Here is a 23,614-nt window from a genome sequence, read left to right as displayed (position 1 = left end):
TTTAGAACAGAAGGAGAGATAAAGGTATTCCCAAACAAACAAAAACTGAAGGAATTCATCACCACTAAATCAGCCCCACAAGAGATCCAAAGGGGGATTCTGTGAGAAAAAGTACCAGAGACATCACTACAAGCATGAAACCTACAGACATCACAATGACTCTAAACCCATATCTTTCTATAATAACACTGAATTTAAATGGATTAAATGTTCCAACCAAAAGAAATTGGGTATCAGAATGGATAAAAAAACAAGACCCATCTATTTCCTGTCTACAAGAGACTCATTTTAGACCTGAGGACACCTTCAGATTGAAAGTGAGGGGATGGAGAACTATCTATCATGCTACTAGAACTCAAAAGAACGCTGGAGTAGCCATACTTATATCAGACAAACTAGACTTTAAATTAAAGGCTGTAACAAGAGATGAAGAAGGGCATTGTTAATAATTACAGGGTCTTTCCTTCAGGAAGAGCTAACAATTACAAATGTCTATGCACCGAATACTGGAGCCCCCAAATACATAAAACAATTAACCACAAACATAAGCAACCTTATTGATAAGAATGTGGTAATTGCAGGGGACTTTAATACTCCACTTACAACAATGGATACATCATCTAGACACAGGATCAATAAAGAAACAAGGGCCCTGAATGAGACATTGGATCAGATGGACTTGACAGATATATTTAGAACTCCACATCCCAAAGCAAGAGAATATACTTTCTTCTCGAGTGCACATGGAACATTCTCCAAGATAGATCATATCCTGGGTCACAAAACAGCCCTTTACAAGTATAAAAGAATTGAGATCATACCATGCACACTTTCAGACCACAATGCTATGAAGCTTGAAATCAACCACAGGAAAAAGTCTGGAAAACCTCCAAAGAATGGAGGTTAAAGAACACCCTACTATAGAATGAATGGGTCAACCGCACAATTAGAGAAGAAATTAAAAAAATATATGGAAACAAATGAAGATTAAAATACAACAATCCAAACACTTTGGGATGCAGTGAAGGCAGTCCTGAGAGGAAAATACATTGCAATCCAGGCCTATCTCAAGAAACAAGAAAAATCCCAAATACAAAATCTAACAGCACACCTAAAGGAAATAGAAGCAGAACAGGAAAGATACCCCAAATCCAGCAGAAGAGAAATAATAAAGATCAGAGCAGAAATAAACAATATAGAATCTAAAAAAACTATAGAGCAGATCAATGAAACCAAGAGTTGGTTTTTTGAAAAAATAAACAAAATTGATAAACCTCTAGCTAGGCTTCTCAAAAAGAAAAAGGAGATGACCCAAACAGATAAAATCATGAATGAAAATGGAATTATTGCAACCAGTCTCTCAGAAATACAAGCAATTATCAGGGAATACTATGAAAATTATATGCCAACAAATTGGACAACCTGGAAGATATGGACAAATTCCTCAGCACCCACACACTTCCAAAACTCAAACAGGAAGAAATAGAAATAGAAAACCAGCGAAGAAATTGAATCAGTTATCAAAAATCTCCCAACAAATAAGAGTCCAGGACCAGATGGCTTCCCAGGGGAATTCTACCAGACATTTAAAGCAGAGATAATACCTATCCTTCTCAAGCTATTTCAAAAAAATAGAAAGGGAAGGAAAACTTCAAGACTCATTCTATGAAGCCAGCATTACTTTGATTCCCAAACCAGAGACCCAGCAAAAAAAGAAAACTACAGGCCAATATCCCTGATGAATATGGATGCAAAAATTCTCAATAAGATACTAGCAAATCGAACTCAACAGCATATAAAAAGAATTATTCACCATGATCAAGTGGGATTCATTCCTGGGCTGCAGGGCTGGTTTAACATTCGCAAATCAATCAACATGATACATCACATTAATAAAAGAAAAGATAAGAACCATATGATCCTGTCAATCGATGCAGGAAAAGCATTTGACAAAATTCAGCATCCTTTCTTAATAAAAACCCTCAAGAAGGTCAGGATAGAGGGAACATACTTAAACATCATAAAAGCCATTTATGAAAAGCCCACAGCTAACATCATCCTCAATGGGGAAAAAATGAGAGCTTCCTCCCTGAGATCAAGAACACGACAGGGATGTCCACTCTCACTGCTGTTGTTTAACATAGTGTTGGAAGTTCTAGCATCAGCAATCAGACAACAAAAGGAAATCAAAGGCATCAAAATTGGCAAAGATGAAGTTAAGCTTTCACTTTTTGCAGATGACATCGTATTATACATGGAAAACCCGACAGACTCCACCAAAAGTCTGCTAGAACTGATACATGAATTCAGCAAAGTCGCAGGATACAAAATCAATGTACAGAAATCAGTTGCATTCTTATACACTAACAATGAAGCAACAGAAAGACAAATAAAGAAACTGATCCCATTCACAATTGCACCAAGAAGCATAAAATACCTAGGAATAAACCTGACCAAAGATGTAAAAGATCTGTATGCTGAAAACTATAGAAAGCTTATGAAGGAAATTGAAGAAGATATAAAGAAATGGAAAAACATTCCATGCCATTGAATTGGAAGAATAAATATTGTTAAAATGTCAATACTACCCAAAGCTACCTACACATTCAATGCAATCCCAATCAAAATTGCACCAGCATTCTTCTCAAAGCTATAACAAGCAATCCTAAAATTTGAATGGAACCACAAAAGTAATTTTGAAGAAGTAATTTTGAAGAAGAAGACCAAAGCAGGAGGCATCACAATCCCAGACTTTAGCCTCTACTACAAAGCTGTAATCATCAAGATAGCATGGTATTGGCACAAAAATAGACACATAGACCAATGGAATAGAATAGAAACCCCAGAATTAGACCCACAAACGTATGGCCAACTAATCTTTGACAATGCAGGAAAGAACATCCAATGGAAAAAAGACAGTCTCTTTAACAAATGGTGCTGGGAGAACTGGACAGCAACATGCAGAAGAGTGAAACTAGACCACTTTCTTACACCATTCACAAAAACTAACTCAAAATGGATAAAGGACCTGAATGTGAGACAGGAAACCATCAAAACCCTAGAGGAGAAAGCAGGGAAAAACCTCTCTGACCTCAGCTGCAGCAATTTCTTACTTGACACATCTCCAAAGGCATGGGAATTAAAAGCAAAAATGAACTATTCGGACCTCATGAAGATAAAAAGCTTCTGCACTGCAAAGGAAACAATCAACAAAACTAAAAGGCAACCAACGGAATGGGAAAAGATATTTGCAAATGACATATCGGACAAAGGGCTGGTATCCAAAATCTATAAAGAACTCACCAAACTCCACACCCAAAAAAACAAATAATCCAGTGAAGAAATGGGCAGAAAACATGAATAGACACTTCTCTAAAGAAGACATCCAGATGGCCAACAGGCACATGAAAAGATGCTCAACGTTGCTCCTCATCAGGGAAATACAAATCAAAACCACACTCAGATATCACCTCACACCAGTCAGAGTGGCTAAAATGAACAATTCAGGAGACTATAGATGCTGGCGAAGATGTGGAGAAACGGGAACCCTCTTGCACTGTTGGTGGGAATGCAAACTGGTGCAGCCGCTCTGGAAAACAGTGTGGAGGTTCCTCAAAAATTAAAAATAGATCTATCCTATGACCCAGCAATAGCACTGCTAAGAATTTACCCAAGGGATACAGGAGTGCTGATGCATAGGGGCAAGCTGTACCCCAATATTTATAGCAGCACTTTCAACAATAGCCAAATTTGGAAAGAGCCTAAATTGTCCATCAACTGATGAATGGATAAAGAAATTGTGGTTTATATACACAATGGAATACTGCCTGGCAATGAGAAACAATGAAATATGTCCTTTTGTAGCAACGTGGATGGAACTGGAGAGTGTTATGCTAAGTGAAATACGTCATACAGAGAAAGACAGATACCATATGTTTTCACTCTTATGTGGATCCTGTGAAACTTAACAGAAGTCAATGGGGGGGCGGGAAGAAAAAAAAAGAAAGAGGTTAGAGAGGGAGGAAGCCAAAGCATAAGAGACTCTTAAAAACTGAGAACAAACTAAGGGTTGATGGGGGGTGGGAGGGAGGGGAGGGTGGGTGATGGGTGTTGAGGAGGGCACCTTTTGGGGTGAGCATTGGGTGTTGTATGGAAACCAATTTGGCAATAAATTTCATACTAAAAAAAAAAAAAAGCATGCACAACAGTTTTTATGTGACCCCACAAGAGTCTAAGGAAGAAAGATCAGATTAATGAAGTGGACAGAGAAAAAGGCTTTCTCTACCAGAAACTATGGCATGAATAAGGTTAATACTAAAAATTTACTTTTTATTATTATTTACTTGCACTATTACATCAACAATCTATTTTGTATATGAATTGTTTTCTAAATTACCAAAGTAAATTTACATTCAATGTAACTGTGATGTGCCTTACACTTTTAAGAAAAGTAGTAATCTGTGAACTAATTGATCCTAATTTCTACATTAACAAGATATTCAATTAACAAAAATATCTAAACCCTATTCACTGTAGGTAAGTAGGAAATTACAATTTTAATGTTTTTATTTATTATTTATTTATTTATTTATTTATTTTGAGAGAGAGAGAGAGACAGAGTGCAGACAGGAGCGGGGCAGAGAGAGAGAGGGAGACACAGAATCTGAATCAGGCTCCAGGTTGCCAGCTGTCAGCACAGAGCCCCACGCGGGGCTCAAACTCATGAACCATGAGATCATGACCTGAGCTGAAGTCAGACGCTTAACCGACTGAGCCACCCAGGAACCCCGGAAATTATATTTTTAATTTAAGTAACCTTGCAAGAAGAAATATGTACAGAGTTATTTAAATAAAATTCTTTAAGTATGGTAATAAAATAATTTTAAATAATTAAACTTTCAAATTATGTTTTTTATAAGTTTGTAACATTTATACTTCTCATATTTAAAATTGAATATTATTTTTTTAATTTTAAGTTTGGGACCCTGTATGAGTAATGTATCTATATATATAGAGAGAGAGATCACTCATACAAACGACAGTGTGAGTGAGTACACAGTTTAAAGCCACTTACTATTCATTCATTCAGTGAGACGTCATTATTCAAACAAATGTTTATTGAGTGCCAACTCTATGGCTGGTACTGTTTGAAACAGAGTTTATTAACTAAAGAAACAGATAAAGCCCATGCTCTTATGCTATTTATATCCTACTTAGGGAAGCCACAAAACAAACAAATAGTTAAAACGTATTGTATGCTAGATGCTGATGGTTGACACGGAGGACACTAAAGCAGGGAAGAGGAATAGAAAATTTTGAAGGGAGGAGGAAGAAAAAGTTCCTTTCTTCTTTAAGGTAATTAAGGAAGGCGTCCTTGTTAAGTGACATTTGAACAGAGATATGAGGGAGGGAGGAGAGGAAGCATATTACATTATTATCAGGGAAGGACAGTTCAAAACAGAGGAAATAGTAAGCACAAAGGTCCATAGGGAGTGTGCTTAGGAGAAGGAAGGAACTCCAAGGAGCCAGCATTGCTGGAACAGAGTAAGAGATGGAGAGAACTTCTGGAGAACCACAAGAGCATTTTGACCATGGTGGTATGACCTGATTTCCTTTTTTTTTTTTAATTTTTTTTAATGTTTATTTATTTTTGACAGAGAGAGAATGACAGAGTATGAGTGGGAGAGGGGCAGAGAGAGAGGGAGACACGAAACCTGAAGCAAGTTCCAGGCTCTGAGCTGTTAGCACAGAGCCTGATGACGTGGGGCTCGAACTCACCGACCCGCAAGATCAGGACCTAAGCCGAAGTCAGACGCTCAACCAACTGAGCCACCCAGGCACCCCAACCTGATTTACTTTTAAAAGGAAAGACTATTGCAATAATCTCAGCACAAGATGGTGGCTACAAGAACTTGTATGGTAATGGGGGCAGTGGTCAGAAGTGGTGGAACAAGACATGTAGTAGACTGGATTTGGGCTAGGAAAGAAAGAAAAAAAAAGATGACTTGGGTTCCGAGCAACTGAAAAGACAGAGCTGTCATTTACAGAAACAGGAAAAATCACTAGGGGATTAGGTGTGGGGGAGTGGAGGTGAGAAATCAGGAGTTCAGTGTAAATTTGAAATACTTAAGAAACATTGACATTGATTTGTAGTGTATACAGCTGAATATGGAGTTTTCAGTTTAGAGTAGAGGGCATAGATAAACATAAGGTTGGGCACACTGTCAGCAAAACTGGAATTATAAGATATTAGGGAGTTAGTGTAGAAATGATGTGATTCAAGTTTTTCCAAAATCCAAAGGGATATATAAAAATACAATTGTATCATTCTCTCTTTCTGATGGACAAGAAGGTAAATGAAAAATAAACAAGTGGGGTGCCTGGGTGGCTCAGTCAGTTAAGCATTTGACTTCGACTCAGGTCATAATCTCGTGGTTCGTGGGTTCCTCGTGGGTTCCTTGTGGGTTCAAGCCCCACATCGGGCTCTGTGCTGATAGCTCAGAGCCTGGAGCCTGCCTCAGATTCTGTGTCTCCCTCTCTCTCTCTGCCCCTCCCCTGCTCGTGCTCTATCTCTCTCTCTCTCAAAAAATAAATAAATGTTAAAAAAAAAAAAAACTAGAAATAAAAATAAATAAACAAGCTAACATGAATGACTTTTTTTTAATCCAGATTAGTTCATAAACTCAATCTTAGTTTCTGACAGCTTTGTCTCCTATACCTTCTATGTCTGAGGAACAATAGCATTTGATGTTCATCATGAATATTCTTTGGTACAAGAGAACCGAAGAGATGTTGTAAATTATCAAAGCAAATTTACATTCACTATAATTGCAATGTGCATTATACTTTTATAAAAAGTAGCAATCCATGAATTGTATAATTGTAACTCTTACATTAATAGCTATTCATATAACAAAAATACCCATTCTTTAATCATTAACAGAGAGTCACAAATTAATAAACTTACAGACAATATGTGCAAAGAGGTGTTTGAGTAAAAGGTTTAGTGATAAAAATTATTGAGATAATTTTTTAAAAAGACCTTACTACATCTTTAAAATATAATTGATTAGGGGCGCCTGGGTGGCGCAGTCGGTTAAGCGTCCGACTTCAGCCAGGTCACGATCTCGCGGTCCGTGAGTTCGAGCCCCGCGTCGGGCTCTGGGCTGATGGCTCGGAGCCTGGAGCCTGTTTCCGATTCTGTGTCTCCCTCTCTCGCTGCCCCTCCCCCGTTCATGCTCTGTCTCTCTCTGTCCCAAAAATAAATAAACGTTGAAAAAAAAAATTTAAAAAAAAATAAAATATAATTGATTAGTAATGAATGAAATGTATCAAACAGAGAAGCTTAAAGATTAAAAAGTATTTCAGGAGGACCAATCCAAAGTGTATGGATTAAGAATCTATCTGCAAGGAATGACTTGAAGAGCCTCAAAATCTGTAAAGAATGCAAGTATAATAAAATGTAGGGGGAATTTAGAAAGACTTTGGTTTGATGGGGCCTTATGAGCTGTGTTACTAGAGACAAGTGGATTTACCTATCAGAGGCCTTACTTCTAAAAGTAAGGTCAGCCTCTCTCTCTGAGCTGTTGTAGGATTATTTGAGACCGTTCATTCATTTATTCATTAATAAATAGGTTTATTTTCGGGAATGCAAGCTGGTGCAGCCACTCTGGAAAACAGTATGGAGGTTCCTCAAAAAACTAAAAATAGAACTACCCTAAGACCCAGCAATTGCACTACTAGGCATTTATCCATGGGATACAGGTGTGCTGTTTCGAAGGGACACATGCACCCCCATGTTTATAGCAGCACTAACAACAATAGCTAAAGTAGAGAAAAAGCCCAAATGTCCATTGATGGATGAATGGATAAAGAGATGTGGTATATATACAATGGAGTATTACTCGGCAATCAAAAAGAATGAAATCTTGCCATTTGCAACTACACGGATGGAACTGGAGGGTATTAGGCAAGTGAAATTAGTCAGTCAGAGAAAGACAAAAATCATATGACTTCACTCATATGAGGACTTTAAGAGACAAAACAGATGAACATAAAGGAAGGGAAACGAAAATAATATAAAAACAGGGAGGAGGACAAAACAGAAGAGACTCATAAATATGGAGAACAAACTGAGGGTTATGGGAGGGGGTGTGGGAGGGGGATGGGCTAAATGGGTAACGGGCACTAAGAAATCTACTCCTGAAATCATTGTTGCACTATATGCTAACTAATTTGGATGTAAATTTTAAAAAAATTAAAAATTAAATTAAAAAAATAATTAGGTTTAATTTTTTTCATGTTTATTTACTTTTGACAGACAGAGAGACAGAGCATGAGCGGGGGAGGGGAAGAGAGAGAGAGAGGGAGACACAGAGTCTGAAGCAGGCTCCAGGCTCGGAGCTGTCAGCACAGAGCCCGATGCAGGGCTTGAACTCAGGAACCACGAGATCATGACCTGAGCCGAAGTCGGACACTTAACCAACCGACTGAGTCACCCAGGCGCCCCTATAATTAGGTTTAGATACTGTTAAACTCTGGTGGTAATAAGAAAATGAGATAGGGTCATGTGAGAGAGTGACTCTCTCTGTGTGCAGATATGTGGCTGAGTTGATAAGAAAGCCCAAGACATGTAAGCCAAAATAATACATGAGAAAGTAGTTGGCACATATTAGGTTCTCAAAGCATTTGTATTTTATCTTCACAAATGTCCCAATTTTGTTGCCAAATATCTTTCACAAATAGCTAGACATAATGATAAAAAAATGTCCAATTTTGGCATGAAGACCTGGTTTCAAATGGCCTCATTAAAATTCTGATTAGGAAATACTGTGAAAGGGAAAGTGAAGGACAGAACAAACAGTTTCAAGAAGCATACTATTATTTTAATGCTCAAAACAATCTACTGAGGTTGATACGTTAATATTCCCAACTTAGAATTGAGGAAGATGAAGCCCAGAGAAGTTAAATGAATCCCTTAAAGTTATACAGCTAAAATGTAATGAAAGTGAAGTTTGAGCATGGATCTAACGCCAAAGTCTTTTCTTTGCCAACACTATCACCAGATGTGGAGTTACCATGCAGAAATGATGTTTAAACTTAGGGCCCCTTAACTGCATGATATCCTCCCAATGCCCTCTGAAGGGCCCTTAGCAATATGGGTAACGAATGTCATCAAATTAAAGAGATTTAAGATTGGTCACTGGACAAGACAATTTCACACATCTTACTCATGAAAGAAATTTGATAGAGGATTTCTCAAGTCTAACAACAACCTTAAACATTTACTTAAGATTACCAATAAGAAGACGTGAGTAGAGGGGCGCCTGGGTGGCGCAGTCGGTTAAGCGTCCGACTTCAGCCAGGTCACGATCTCGCGGTCCGTGAGTTCGAGCCCCGCATCGGGCTCTGGGCTGATGGCTCAGAGCCTGGAGCCTGTTTCTGATTCTGTGTCTCCCTCTCTCTCTGCCCCTCCCCCGTTCATGCTCTGTCTCTCTCTGTCCCAAAAATAAATAAACGTTGAAAAAAAAATTTTTTTTAAATAAAAAAAGAAGACGTGAGTAGAAAGAAACTTTTCTAAACTGTCAATAATAAAAAAATTTGATGCACTATGCCAAAGAAAAGACATAATTATCTTTTCATTTTCTTTATAGAAACTGATATTACAATATTGCTTTATCATATGAAGAACCAATAAAAAAAATGCTGCCAAGTGTGTTGAGAAAAGCTATCGTTGTGTGGCAGTCGAGTAAAATAATCATGCTATTTTTCTAGATTTTGTGGTGTTTGCCATATTTTCCAGCTTTTGAAATTTTAAAATTTGTTAGGCTTTTGCTCATTATAAAAGTTTCTTTTTGTACCTAATTTTGTGTTTTTTTTGCAAAAGAAGTCCCTGTAGACTTTTATTATTATAAACTTCCAGCTCTACAAAACCTGGACATATCACATCCACAGATTCTCTACAAAGAATGGATCCACAGTGAAGCAGCGCAGGGAATGGCCAGGTATGTGGCAGAGAAAGATGTTCTCACTCTCGGGATTGCAAACCCGAGAGGAGCTAGGAAATGAGTAATTTCCACAAGCCAGAGAAGAGCAGGAGAAAAAAGAGCCACCTTGGAAGGGAATACCCACCAGGGGACAATGGGCCAGTGACCAAGTGCAAAAAACTACACTGCACAGTCCTTTTCTATAGTACAGTGTCTTTTCCATGGTCTTCACTGGTCATATTCCAGCGGCCTTCCACTGGTCTTCTGGTCATATTCCAGAAACCTTAAACACCTCATTTTTATCTACTTAAATATTCCATTTATATACTTTCAAGAAACTGGTGTAGACTAACTTGAATATTTACTTTGGGGCTAATCACAGAGAATCTAAGAATAATAAAGAATCTTAGGAATGCTGTAGACCTGGCTTCATTTGACGAAGAGGAAACTTGACTTTCTCTAGACCACAGAGATCACTGGAAATGCAAGTTCAATTTATCAACCAAGTTATCAAACATAACTGAGTATCTCTTCTGTCTTTGAAATGAGAAAATGAGAAATAGAAATAGAAATAGAAATCTTTGAAATAGAAATGAGAAAAAAAATAGGAAGAACCAGTCTCATATGCTTAACATTTAAAAAGGTTAAAATATAATGTTTACAACCATTAGTAATATACATGGGAAAGACCCCAAATTTCCATTGACTGATGAATGGATACAGAAGCTGTGGTATGTATGTGCAATTAAATATTACTCGGCAATCAAGAAGAATGAAATCTTGCCATTTGCAACAACATAGATAAAACCTGAGCGTATTATGCTAAGCGAAATAAGTCAGTCAGAGAAAGATAAATATATGATTTCACTCACATGTGGAATTTAACAAACAAAACAGATGAATATAGGGGAAGGGAAGGAAAAATAAGATAAAAACAGAGAGGTAGGCAAACCATTAGGAGACTCTTAAATATAGAGAACAAACTGAGGATTGCTGGAGGGGTGTTGCGTGGGGGAATGGGCTAAATGGGTGATGGGCATTAAGGAGGGCACTTGTTGGGATGAGCACTGAGTTTTATATCTAAGTGATGAATCACTAAATTCTACTCCTGAAATCATTATTACATTATATGTTAACTAACTTGGATTTAAGTAAAATTAAAAAAAGAAAAAACATAAAAATAAAATATAGTTAAGAAATAATGTATATTAACACTAGATATATATGTGTGCACACATATATAGTATATATCATACACACACACACATACACACACACACACACATATATATATATATATATATATATATATATATATATATAGGATTGTATATACAGGATATGTAGTGTATAGTCAGTTACTTCAGAGCAATAAAATTAAAATGCCACAAAATCATGAGAAAACTTTATTAAATATCAATATATTTTACCATTCATGAACGAATTCTAGGGCATTGATTTATTCAGTAATTGTTAATATTAGTATTAACAGGAAAAGTGAAAAATATTTTTTACTGCCTATGAAAGTGTACAAAATTCAAATATGACAGAATTGAACAACCTATTCCTTGTTCGTATTTTCTGGCTTTATAATTTAAATGAATGCTCCACTTCTTTTTAAAAGCAAATTATTTTTAAGTAAATGTCAACTATATTATATATATGAGTCCCCAGAAATATGAGATAAATAAAATATGGACCTTAGCAGTGAGTCAAAGACAACAAGATTACTTTGTAAATTGCCTCTGTCCTTAAAACACCCCAAATTAGTTTTGTCTTTAGCTGGACTCATGAGAGCAATGTTCCATCAAGTGAATCCCTCAAAAACAAAACTTCAAAACTCTAAAGAGATTTGTCTTTCCTAATCTAAATTAAAATAGTGAAAGGGAGAGATTAAAACACAAAAGAGGTCATGGAAATTTCAAAATTATTCCATTCCACATCACCTTCTGTCTTCTACCCCCATCGCACTCTACTCCCTGAAAAAGCTTAAAAATGAGTCCAGAGTACATTAGCCTTCTAGTAATATCACGGCTGTCTGAAAGCTGGGGAGAAACTCAGAGCAGGATTATGGTTTCTTCCTTTTGTGTTGTTGTTGTGTTTCATGCTGTTCATTTTGGGGTTTTTGAAAACTGAAGAAAGAATAGGCAGCTGGATGGACAGACAGACAATTGCTTGAAGCCAGGTTATTAGTAGCTTAAGTAGTAATCTTTTAAGTGTATTGCCAAACATACCGCAAAGAGATCTGAAATAGCTCTTGACTGAAAAAAGCTGAGGTGATGTGGTAACGACACACCTCCAACTGTTTTTCTGACTGCATGAGACTTTAAAATGTTACTTTCATCTTGTTAAAAGGTGCATAAAGTATAGTAAGCTTCAGGGCTCTCCTTTATTGAATGTATCCCCATTGTTTTGTTCAACTGTCACTCGAATTACTTGAATTTTTTAATAATAATGAAAAAAATATTACCACCACAATTCAAGTTGTATCAACATAAAAAACATAGTAATCCAGTGGAGTTAGAAAAAAAATATCTCAGCTCTATTTTTCCTTGCTTTACAAACCACATGACAAACAAACTCTTGACTATGTAAACTATTCCAATTAGGCAGATTAGCCTATGTCATTAAGATTTCAGGGCAAGAAACCTTCTACAAAATAAGTTCCAGTTCAAAACTGGACTAATAAAAATTTCCATATAAACATCAAAACATTAGCAGAGCAAAACAAAACCTTTGCCGAAATCTCATTTGGGAAATAGATATAATGATTATTTGTATTGTATAAAAATAGAAACAGTAACAGAAAAAAGATGAGTCAGATTTTTGAAAGCATAAAAAATGCTCATGTATGTTTCTTTTGACAAATAAAGGCAAAACACACAAAATTATTTATATACTACATTCTCTTATCTTTATTCCTTTCATTGCATTTTTTCCCCCTGCATTTAGGGGGCTGAGTGAGGAGAACATTGCAAAAACGAAACTTGAAAGTACTCAATTAATATACATTTATTGTAAAAATTCAAACACAAATGTATACATTAAAAAATAACTGTCCCACTCTCTCCCTACCCATTCCCCAAATGTTAATATATATCCTTTTTGTTTTCTATGTTTATGCAATATATATGCAATTAGATAATGTATATGTAATTAAACACATGTATACCCTAACTTTCAGTTCAAGTATTTTTAAACTAACTCAAGAAACTATAAGAAAGCCACAACGCCAGAAAGACTAAATATTTTTTGATCCAAAATAAATACATTTTTGTTAGCTCCAATACAAGGTATACAACTGTATACAAGTATAGCAAATCTACATTCTTCTAGGCAATTTTTGTCGAAATGAGATTAGAATACCTTGCCAAGTAAAAACAATCACATAGTAAGAATGATGGGAACCACTAAACCAGAAAATCTTAAAATAAAAGAATCAAGGAAAATAAAGTATAAATATCCCTATCCATTAGAAACTCAAATAAACTAATGTAAATTTTCAGAAACAATACCAGAAATACTCCTATTTGCAGTGTCACAAAAGCACATTATCAACTCCAGCATACGTTTTCCTGATCTTTTTTTTCTTTTATTTCTTGTTTTAAAAACTCCTCTCCTTTAAGATCTTAGCAAGTCTTTAACGTGAAACAAGTTCCTTGGATATCGATGCCTTGTGAACAAGAAAGTGTTTTGTCTCATGTTACAAGTCCTAAACTATTTGTGGTTTTGTCTTTATTTATACCTAAAACCTGAGGGTGACACGAATGAACAATTGTCATATTATTTGTTATGTATCGTCGATGAGGCAACTGCAGTAGCTGGGTTTCCCAGTGTCTTTGAGTGATTCAGATTGGATTTATACTGTATCAGTAGCTAAATGCTAATTGCTGGAACTCGCAGTCATCGTGCGGTTGTGTGTGGTTGAATGAGTCACTGAGATCCTAAATCTCTTACAGCCAGTGGTGTGCCAGTAAATGGTTACCAACCAGCTTTCTGGGGTGGAGAGAAACCCAGCCCTGATTTATAGCATTTGCCAGTTTCCATGGAGTAAACATTTCTACCACAGCCAATTTCGAGAGACTGAAGAGGTCCCTGACTTCAGAGTTAGGAAGAGTTGCACACAACCAGCTCCTGAGAGCCTCTACGAGCCACCTTCAGCACACCACACCACTTCACGGCAATCTTGGAAATATAACTTCAAAAACTCAGTGACGTCCCAACTTGTCATTCCAAATAGCTATGCGCATGGTTACCAGGAAAATTAAAGGCACCCCAGTCATCACTCTTCCTTCCCCTTTTCCCGTCACATCTCTCTCTTCCCTGAAAAACAAAGTCTAATTCTCTGCTAAGCTTTTGATATTAAACCTCTTTCCCTGAACCCATGAGCTTAAAGACTCAAATCCTCCCTCTCCACTTTGCACATCTTGACAATACCATGGTCTGAAAAAAAATGAAGAGGAAAGGAAAAGACAACTTCCATGGTGATTTTTAGGCCCAGAGAAGTAACTGCTTTTATTTCCTGGCACCCCAAATAAAGTCAAGAGGAAGGTAAATAACTAGAACTCTTCCCTAAGTTACATCTCAACATGCAAGGTTGTGCTGATTTCAGAGCCTCCTGACACCTCCTAACCTGTAGGGTCACCATGAATGGTTCCACATAGGAAGTGCATACTCAAGCGCCTGGCATAGAGAGGGGATGGACATGTGTGTATTGAATAAATAAATGACTATTTATCCCCTTCCTCAATCTTGTGATACCATCTTTTGGACAGTGCCTTAGAAGGCATATCTATAATATAGCTGCACCTGCATAATGTACCCTCAGTTATTTTACAGTATATGTAATATGAAGGCTATCGAGGGAAGAAATACTGTAGAAGCATTTCTGAATTTAGCAGTGGAAGAATTCAGTTGTCAAACTGTAGGTAAGGGAAAATACTATATTCCTAAAATTGTCCAAAATCATTGCCATCTGTACTGTCACTGTTTCTCCAAACTTCTTGGCCCAGATTTTCTAAGGATAACCTGTCTATACCACAGGAGGCCAGGTGAGCATCTGAAAAATGGTAATAAATGAAAGCACCTGGCTCCGATTGCACCCTACAAATATTTTTTCTAAAATGAGTTTCTACCCTCCCAATACTTCGCCTTCCTTTTTTCTCCTCACTGACACTATAATCATGTTACCACTGAGATCATCTCTACCAGGAGACTTGCTCCAAGTGGGAAGTTAGGCAACAGCCAGCTTTATATTTTCATGTGTTTTGATAAATATCTTTGTTCTTCCTTGGGCTGCTGTGGAAAATAAGGATATTTTTGAGAAGGGAGAAATTTCATCATTTCATGTGTTTTATTAAAAAGGCACAAAAAGGATTCAAAATTGCATTCTTTTATTTGGTAAGCAGCATAATTATTATTTTCTACCACTGTCTTTGGAAGTATTCTGATTTCATTTACAAGTTAATGGTGTCCATTAGCTAATCTGACCTTTAGCCCAGAGATTTTATATGATACCTGAATACATGCTAAAGAAATTTTACTGAATCAATGAATAAATCAGTGAATGAATGAATGGATATTGTAAGATCAAATCACTCTTCTGGAATCTAAATCCACTTTGATGCCCAACCTATTTGAAAAATGCTCACTTAGAACACATCTCATTGCCAACTTGGAAACTGACTACATTTGATATAATTTCATTCAACTCTGCATCTTACTAGGGACCAAAAAATGTAATGTTGTTTCTCAACTGCTAGATCAAATCTTTATGAACTTTGTGGTTATAGCTGTTGTTACAGTAGGATCAAATTTTGTCTTCCCCGATGAGCTTTCCCAAATACAATTTAAAAGCCTTGGTTAAATCTGTTTTTATCACTGTGCCTTATTTTAATTCAATAACTTCCTTCAGAATGAAAAGTTTCAAACGTTAGAGAAGGTAGCAGTTCCTCTGTTGTTCTTACTATTGTCAGTTCGCCCAAACCCCAAATAGCCTGTAGAGGTCCTTCCAGTACTACAACTGCAAACAGAAAAACATTTCATCTTTATGAAGAAATAATGGAATCCTTAACAATTTACAAGAGAAGAGAAAACTACAGCCCTCCCAGATAATAGTTGTATTTCAAAAATTTTCCTTTATATTGGTACCAGAAATTAGTTTCTCAATTTAAAAAGACCAGTGTAACTAAAGTCAATTTACTTTTCAAGTGTTCGCTGATACATGAATCTATAACTTGTAGTAACCTCAAGATGCCTTCCTTCCTTTGTTCAGTAGACACTGATCAACTGTCACATCCAACAATTGGAAATTAATATGTAGAAAACATAAAAGTCCCTTTATTAATTTGAAATAATGTTTGCTGTATTTAAAAATAATACTGGGGCACCTGGGTGGCTCAGTTGGTTGAGCGACCTACTTCGGCTCGGGTCATGATCTCGAGGTTTGTGAGTCTGAGCGCCGCCTGTGCTGACAGCTCAGAGCCTGGAGCCTGCTTCAGATTCTGTGTCTCCCCCTCTCTCTCTCTGCGCCTCCCCCACTGACATTCTGTCTCTCTCTCCTTCAAAAATAAATAAACACCAATAATAATAATAATAATAATAACCACAAAAACTTGTATTCTTCAGCGGCAAACACTTATTCAGCATCCCCTATTGAGTTTTTTGGTTGGTTAAGTCTTCAATGTTAAATATACTTTAATAGTATTGGTGCTCAACAGAATAACAGTATTGGTGCTCCGACAGAAAACTGGTTGGTTTGCAATTCAACCTCTCTGCAAAATCCTCAGTGGAGCAATAGTAGAGCTTAAGCCACTTTACCCAACTAGTGTCAGCTATTTCTGATGACAAGAGTACCAGCAGGGTGGGGCAAGCTTACAGTCAGATTAATAAGAAGTTTAATCCTCTACTTCCCCCATATTAATATAATGCAGCAGTTTCTCTTTCCACAGGGTACAATTAATAATCATTTCTCATTCAAGCAGCTGAGACACAACACTACCATTAGGTGGTGTTTCTCCAACAGCTGAGTCATCCCTTTCAATTTGGTGTCAATTAGGCTAATTAGCGGTTAGCAGCTCAGACTGCCCTTCAATCATTGGGAAATAGCTATCCACACAAGTGTCAGGCCCTCGCTCTAAGATTTTTCTCACATACTGATGATATATGGCTTGGCTGCTAAGACAGAAGCTACAGGCTAAAAAGACAATATTTGATTGGCCACAATGCTTGTCTGCCCACTGTCACAAAATAGAGCTTTTGTGACCACCCACAATTTCTACGTTTTTCTGTCAGCCACAGCAGTTGGGGCACAATTTATTGGCCAGTGATACAACCGAATCCTGGTATCTTTTCATCTCACCAGCTAGGTGGTCGGGGTGTGCTTCCCCCCGAGGGCATATGTACCTGTTAAAACACTATTTCTTTTGGCTCTGGTTCTAAACCCAGGCAAAGGGGATTAGAAACCTGGCTTTTAATTGTGCTTGCCTTTTTCTTTTGCGAATGGCAATCATTCTGTAGCACCTTTTGTGATACGAAAATGAACACTGGATTAAAGCATATTTTTGATTCCTCACCAACCATTCTAGTCAGTCAGGCACCTTGCTTAAGCCAGTGGGTGTGCTTATCCCGCAGCTCAGCTTTGGCAGCAGGCAAACTTTGAGCGATTTCAAAGCAAATCTGGTTTCTACTCCTAAAGAAGACACTGGGGACAAGTTTACAAAGATAATTCAAAGAATTATTTAGCACTGTTCATTTAGTTATCAAATAAAATCTTGAAAGTTTTGGCAGATTGATTTCCTACATGAGATTTTAATAGCCATTCATACATAAACAAAGAGCCTACATAAATTGTGGGAAAACGTAAAGTTGGTTGTTCTACAAATTAAATCTTAATTTGAAAAATATCTTTTCAAAACTAAAGTTGTGTTACAACTTTTAAAAACTGTTATATATACTGACATATCTTTTAGTGTGCCTCATATTAAAAATTTTAATTTAAGCAATCCCATATATATGTCCTATCTTAATAGTTCAGATGTTTAAGAAAAGTTGCCTTATTCTATTAGTTATATTATCTACCTTTTGATTTTAGGAAATTGAATTCTACTATTAAGATTATATATGAATACACTTTTGGATATGGTAATTCAAAAAAGATTTCCAAGAGTCAATACAAAATTAGAGAATGTGTCAACTAAATATTTCTAATGATATAATAAAATACCTAATGAATCTCATGTCAGATTTTATATAAAACAATCTTCAAAATAAATAGCGGAAATGAAAAATACACATAGTTTAAACTTACCTGTGATGCAAGTTAAATATAATCTATACTTTTACTTTATAAGTGATATATTTTTATTTTATTTACATGCTTAGAGTCTATATAATATGTAAAATATACATATTATATGATGTCCAGTTATACATGAAGTCCTTAAATATGCATTTAAATTTACACTATATCAACAAATTTTAAAAAAAGAACTTAAAACACTCAGATATTTAAAAATGTGGCATCAATGATAGTCATAGGGAAATGTGAACAGCAAACTTGATAAATGAAAAGATCCATTTGACTAAACATTGGCTCAGCAAATTAAATAATATAACTTGAACCATGATATAATTTTAAAACATTTTTAAAAGGTATTATGGGTAACTTTCATTTTTAAATTAATCATCTGAAGACATAAATATTGCATGATTTTTTTATCTTAGCACTCTTAATACTTTAAAATATCAAAATATTAGTGCTATGTAATTTGAACTCATATAAAATAGGTATAAGCAGCATAGCCTTACAATTGAATAGGCAGCGCCAGATGGAAATATCTGTGTACATATAGCAAGTTATGGATAAGACACTTGTAAGTTTTCTCTTCATTTGCCTACTAATTGACTACTGGTAAGATTCCATTTTGGAATTTTTTTCCCTTAAATACAAAATGATGCTTTGAAGAAATTTTCTTAAGCAGCAAGAATTATATAAAAACTATGGAGCACAGTATGTGAAACAAATTTTTAAAATATGTTCTATATAGAAAGTAAGTTTACTTCTAAAACATGGAAATTAGGGGGGGGGCAAATAGTTTCTAGTACTCTGCTATTTACTCTGCTAAAAAATCTCAAAGCTCCAATATTTTCTCTTTCATAGTGTTTCAATAGCAGGCAATGAATACTTCCAAACTGAGGACTTTGCCAACAAAAACAATCCAAAACAGTATAATACTGAAAAACACAATCTCTTTTTGATACTTGAAAGATAATCTTTTCCACATAGCTCTTTCAATCACTTGTTAAGTAAATAAATTTTAGACCAGTAATAACACAATTTGCTATGATAGACATCAATGTGAAAAATTACATTCCTTAGAATGCATACTATTTTCCAAATAGTTTTCAAAATACTAACCAGTGAGAGAAAACAATGAAATAGAATCAGAATCTGAGAAAAGAGGTTAGAATAAAGTAGGAAAATTGCAATTTAAAAATAAGATCAGGAATCAGTCACAGAAAGAGTAATGTTTAAGTCAATATATATATAATAAGGAATATGAATTTTTGTGGCTTAAAAAAATCAACCTAGTTCTTTTTTTCAACCATCTATTTACTTCGTCTGTATGAAAACGTACAACCTGTACTGTCCAATATGGTAGCCCCTGGACACATGTGGCTACTAAGCATTTCAAAACGTAACTAGCACAAAATGAGATGTCCTTTCAGTGTAAAATGTACACTGGATTTCAGAGACATTTTATATTGTTTACTGTTGAAATGATAATGTGTTGGATATATTGTGCTAAATAATATATAAGTAAAATTTTTGTCACCTGTTTCTTTTTGCTTTTGTTAATATGGCCACCAGAAAATGCAAAATTATATTTCTTGCATTATATTTTTAATGGACAGCACATGTACAGGCTGAATATACATGGTACTCAATAATCAGTGACTTCAATCAAAATTTTGATATGATTTCTTTTTTCCTGAAGTGCGTAGCAGATACCATAAGCAAGTTAGTTGCCTATTTTGACCAACATGACCAAACTTAGCCAAAAGAAAAATATAAGTGAAGAAAATCCAAGTGCAAAAACATAAAGCATGGAAAAGTTATATAAAAATAGATATAATGCTAAGTGAAATAAGTCAGTCAGAGAAAGGCAAATGTTATATTTCACTCGTGTTATTCTATTTTCTACTGGTCAAATCACTCAAAGAGCCAGGTCAATCAGATTCATCCAACTAGGGAATACTTCTCACTCCTGTTACCCTCTCGTATATATTGGTCATGTATTATTCTAAGTAATTGCTAGAATATTAAATTCAAAAGCCTAAGAGTGATAATGTACACTAGGCTTATCCATACAAAATATCTCTATAAAACTTAGAAATTTAACTACAAATTAATTATTTTAAAATATATGCATTCGATCAACATTTAGTAGAATAGTTATTTTATTGGCAAGTATATTTGAGTATAATTACATCAAAATAGATAACTTGAAAGCTGAGGATTTTAATCCATCAACCAGCTGTCTTATTATACAATCATAGTCCATAGAGTGGCTGTATTCAAAGAAGAGACTGAAACTGACTGATATTAAATAACATGGGGAAAGAAATGGCAACTAGAACTGAAAAATCCCACAGCTACATCAGAAACAAAACAAAGTTATACTGCCTATACTAAGCTTCCATTTTACAGCAGCCTTCTTCTCTCACACTCTGTTTCCAGTAGATGTGTCACTTAAAGTTCTGTTCACATGGAATTTGATGAAATCCCCAGCAGACCACAAGATTGGTAAACCTGTTCTAACTGCTCTTACAATATCATGGAACAGAGCTTGAATTACCAATCCACCAGAGAATGCTAATGCAATTATGAGTGTTTACTTACACCATGTGTTTCTCACTGAGCCTCCCCCGCTGTGTCAGGATAAACCAAAGGGAGCTAATGTTTTATAGATGGTAAGACTCTGTTTGTTTTCAGTAGGGCTAAGTCTCCCAAAGCACTCAGACACACTAATTAAAGTAAACTGCAGAGGCCCATAATAAAATATATGTGTTTGGAGACTGTGAGATGAACCCTACTGGCTTATTAAAAGTCAAAAGAAAAATATACATTATTTATGACTTCAAAGGGACACATTGTGAGCTCCAGTTTATTTAAAGGATTAACAAAGCAGTGGTTATTGGTGACCATCTGAACAGTTCTTCTTTCACAGTTCATTAGTTCTGTCATATATGTGAGAAGTCATCATTTGGGTTCAAATCAAATATTATTAATCAAATAAATTACAGAGGGTACACCAACATTATTAAATGGAATCTTTGTGAAAATAGCTGCTAATAAATCTGGTACTTACTTTTTCAACAGTTGCCTAGTTGCAACAATGTGATTTAGGTTTTCAAAATGTGTTATAAGTGTTAAATAATCCATTCTTCATACATTTGGCCATCCCAGAAATAGGAAGCTGTGGAATACAATTACAAAACAAGTTGCTTTGCGACTATTTTCACAAAAGTTATTCTATAGTCCCTTATCTGGAAACCTGGAAAATTCACAAGGAAGTTCATTTTCACATTTTCAACACAGACTACAACAGAAGAAAAAGTAATGGCACATGAAAGTCAAAGCCTTTGTACATTCTTCATTGATTTGAAGTATTATTAATTATTCTAAATCAAGCCACATTATTGAATCAAAGGATGTCTTTCAGACTCGGGTAAGTAAGTGTGAACTAAGGATGATCAAGACAAATCAGTATTGCTGCAGTTGTTTCCAAGCACATGAATAATTGCAAACTTAGCCATTATTGTAATTTCTATCAATGAAAATCTTATATTACTTAACTGAAAATTAACATGCATTAGAAGAAATCTAAAGAAAATCTAACAAGCATTTCAGAATGTAATACAAAAAGAACTTATTTCTCATATTGTTCTAGGTCACCTTGAGATTTACTTAAGTTTATACTTTAAAAATAAATAATGTCTCCCTAGAAATACAAATTAAAACCACAAAGAGATATCACTTTTTACCTGTCAGGATGCTAAAATCAAAAACATAAGAAATAACAAGTGTGGGTAAGGATGTGGAGGAAAAGGAACACTTTGCACTGTTGATGGGAATGTAAATTGGTGCAGCCACTGTGGGAAACAGTACAGAATTTCTTCAAAAATGAAAAAATAGAATTATCATATGATTCAGTAATTCCACTACTGGATATTTACCCAAAGAAAGCAAAACACCAATATGAAAAGATATATGCATTCCTATTTTTATCATAGTATTATTTACAATAGCCAAGATATGGAAGCAACCCAAGTGCCCATTAATAGATGAATGGATAAAGAAGATGGGTATGTGTGTGTGTATGTATGTGTATGTATATATGTTGTTTTATTTTACACACATACACACATATACACACACACTGAAATATTACTCAGCCATAAAAAAGAATGAAATGTTACCATTTGCAACAACGTGGATCAACTTAGAAGATATAATGCTAAGTGAAATTAGAGAAAAGCAAATATCATACTTTACTCAATGTGAAATTTAAGAAACAAAAAAAATAAACAAAGAAAAAAAAGAGGAAAACAAAACAGAACAAAAGCCAGACTCAAATACAGAGAACAAATTGATGGTTTTCAGAGGGGAGGTGGGTGGGAGGATGGGTGAAATAGATAAAGGGGATTAAGAGTACACTTATGTTGATAAGTACTGAGAAGTGTATACAATTGTTGCATCATTATATTGTACACCTGAAACCATAAAAACACTGTATGTTAACTATACTTGAATAAAAAATAAAAAAGAAATAATGTCCCACTAAAATAAGAAACTGATCCTAAGAAATCTCTTCTTAGGAAGGAAACAGAGCTCTCCCCAGTTTTCTCAAGATGGCAGATATGCTCCTGCAGATCTGATATTGCCTCCTGATTGATTATTGATTATTAGGGCCTTTAATCTCATTTTTTCTTTATTCTCCCTTTCTCTCTTCCCTCCCTCCCTTTTCTTTCTCTCTCTCGCCACCTGACATTTGTTTCCATCTCAAATTTGATCACAGTCATGTATTATCATGAGCTTTGGTGAAGAACACAATAAGACCTAGCAGTATAAGATGGCATTTTGAACTTTACAGGTTACATTTCCAGGTAATGAGTAAAAGATTGCTGAGAGTTAGAACTAGTGATAGAATATATATTTTTATAATTCTTTATAAATTCACTTTAATAATCTCCACATGATGCCATTCCTTAAGCAGAAAAAAACAACCTAAATGGAATAAACTCAGCTTTACCAAAATAGTACTTATTCAAAATTAATTTTATTTCTATAATTTATGTAGCTTCACTTCAACAAGGAGATTCATATAAGCTTAATTTTGTGGATTTCTGAACTGTTGGCAGCAAAATTTATAATGTTAATATTCTAGAAAGTATTAATGTTGAAAAGAGCATGTTATTCTCACTCAGTCGTCAGATGCTTTTCTAAATGCATATTACAAAGACAAAAAAGGAACAAAATTTATTGGACTCAGGGCTACTTGTCTTATTTTTCTTTTATCTACCTCTCTATTTTTTTTCTTCCCCAATGAGTTCCCTAAGTCTAT

The 23,614-nt window shown here is 35.3% G+C and overlaps 1 long non-coding RNA gene across 3 annotated transcripts in view; it reads right to left on the bottom strand.

Moving 5' to 3' along the window:
• Positions 1-23,614, bottom strand: part of LOC123593782 — a 634,051-nt gene that overhangs the window by 358,274 nt on the left and 252,163 nt on the right. For all 3 annotated transcript variants that reach the window (XR_006710500.1, XR_006710502.1, XR_006710501.1), the window contains exon 4: positions 21,359-21,466. This is a non-coding gene — a long non-coding RNA (uncharacterized LOC123593782). The remainder of the gene's footprint in view (positions 1-21,358; positions 21,467-23,614) is intronic.

The sequence above is a fragment of the Leopardus geoffroyi genome, chromosome B1 (genome assembly GCF_018350155.1).
Source record: "Leopardus geoffroyi isolate Oge1 chromosome B1, O.geoffroyi_Oge1_pat1.0, whole genome shotgun sequence".
Lineage (NCBI taxonomy): Eukaryota > Metazoa > Chordata > Mammalia > Carnivora > Felidae > Leopardus > Leopardus geoffroyi.
The sequence above is the reverse complement of the archived record's forward strand: the minus strand, read 5'-3'. Positions and strand labels throughout refer to the sequence as shown.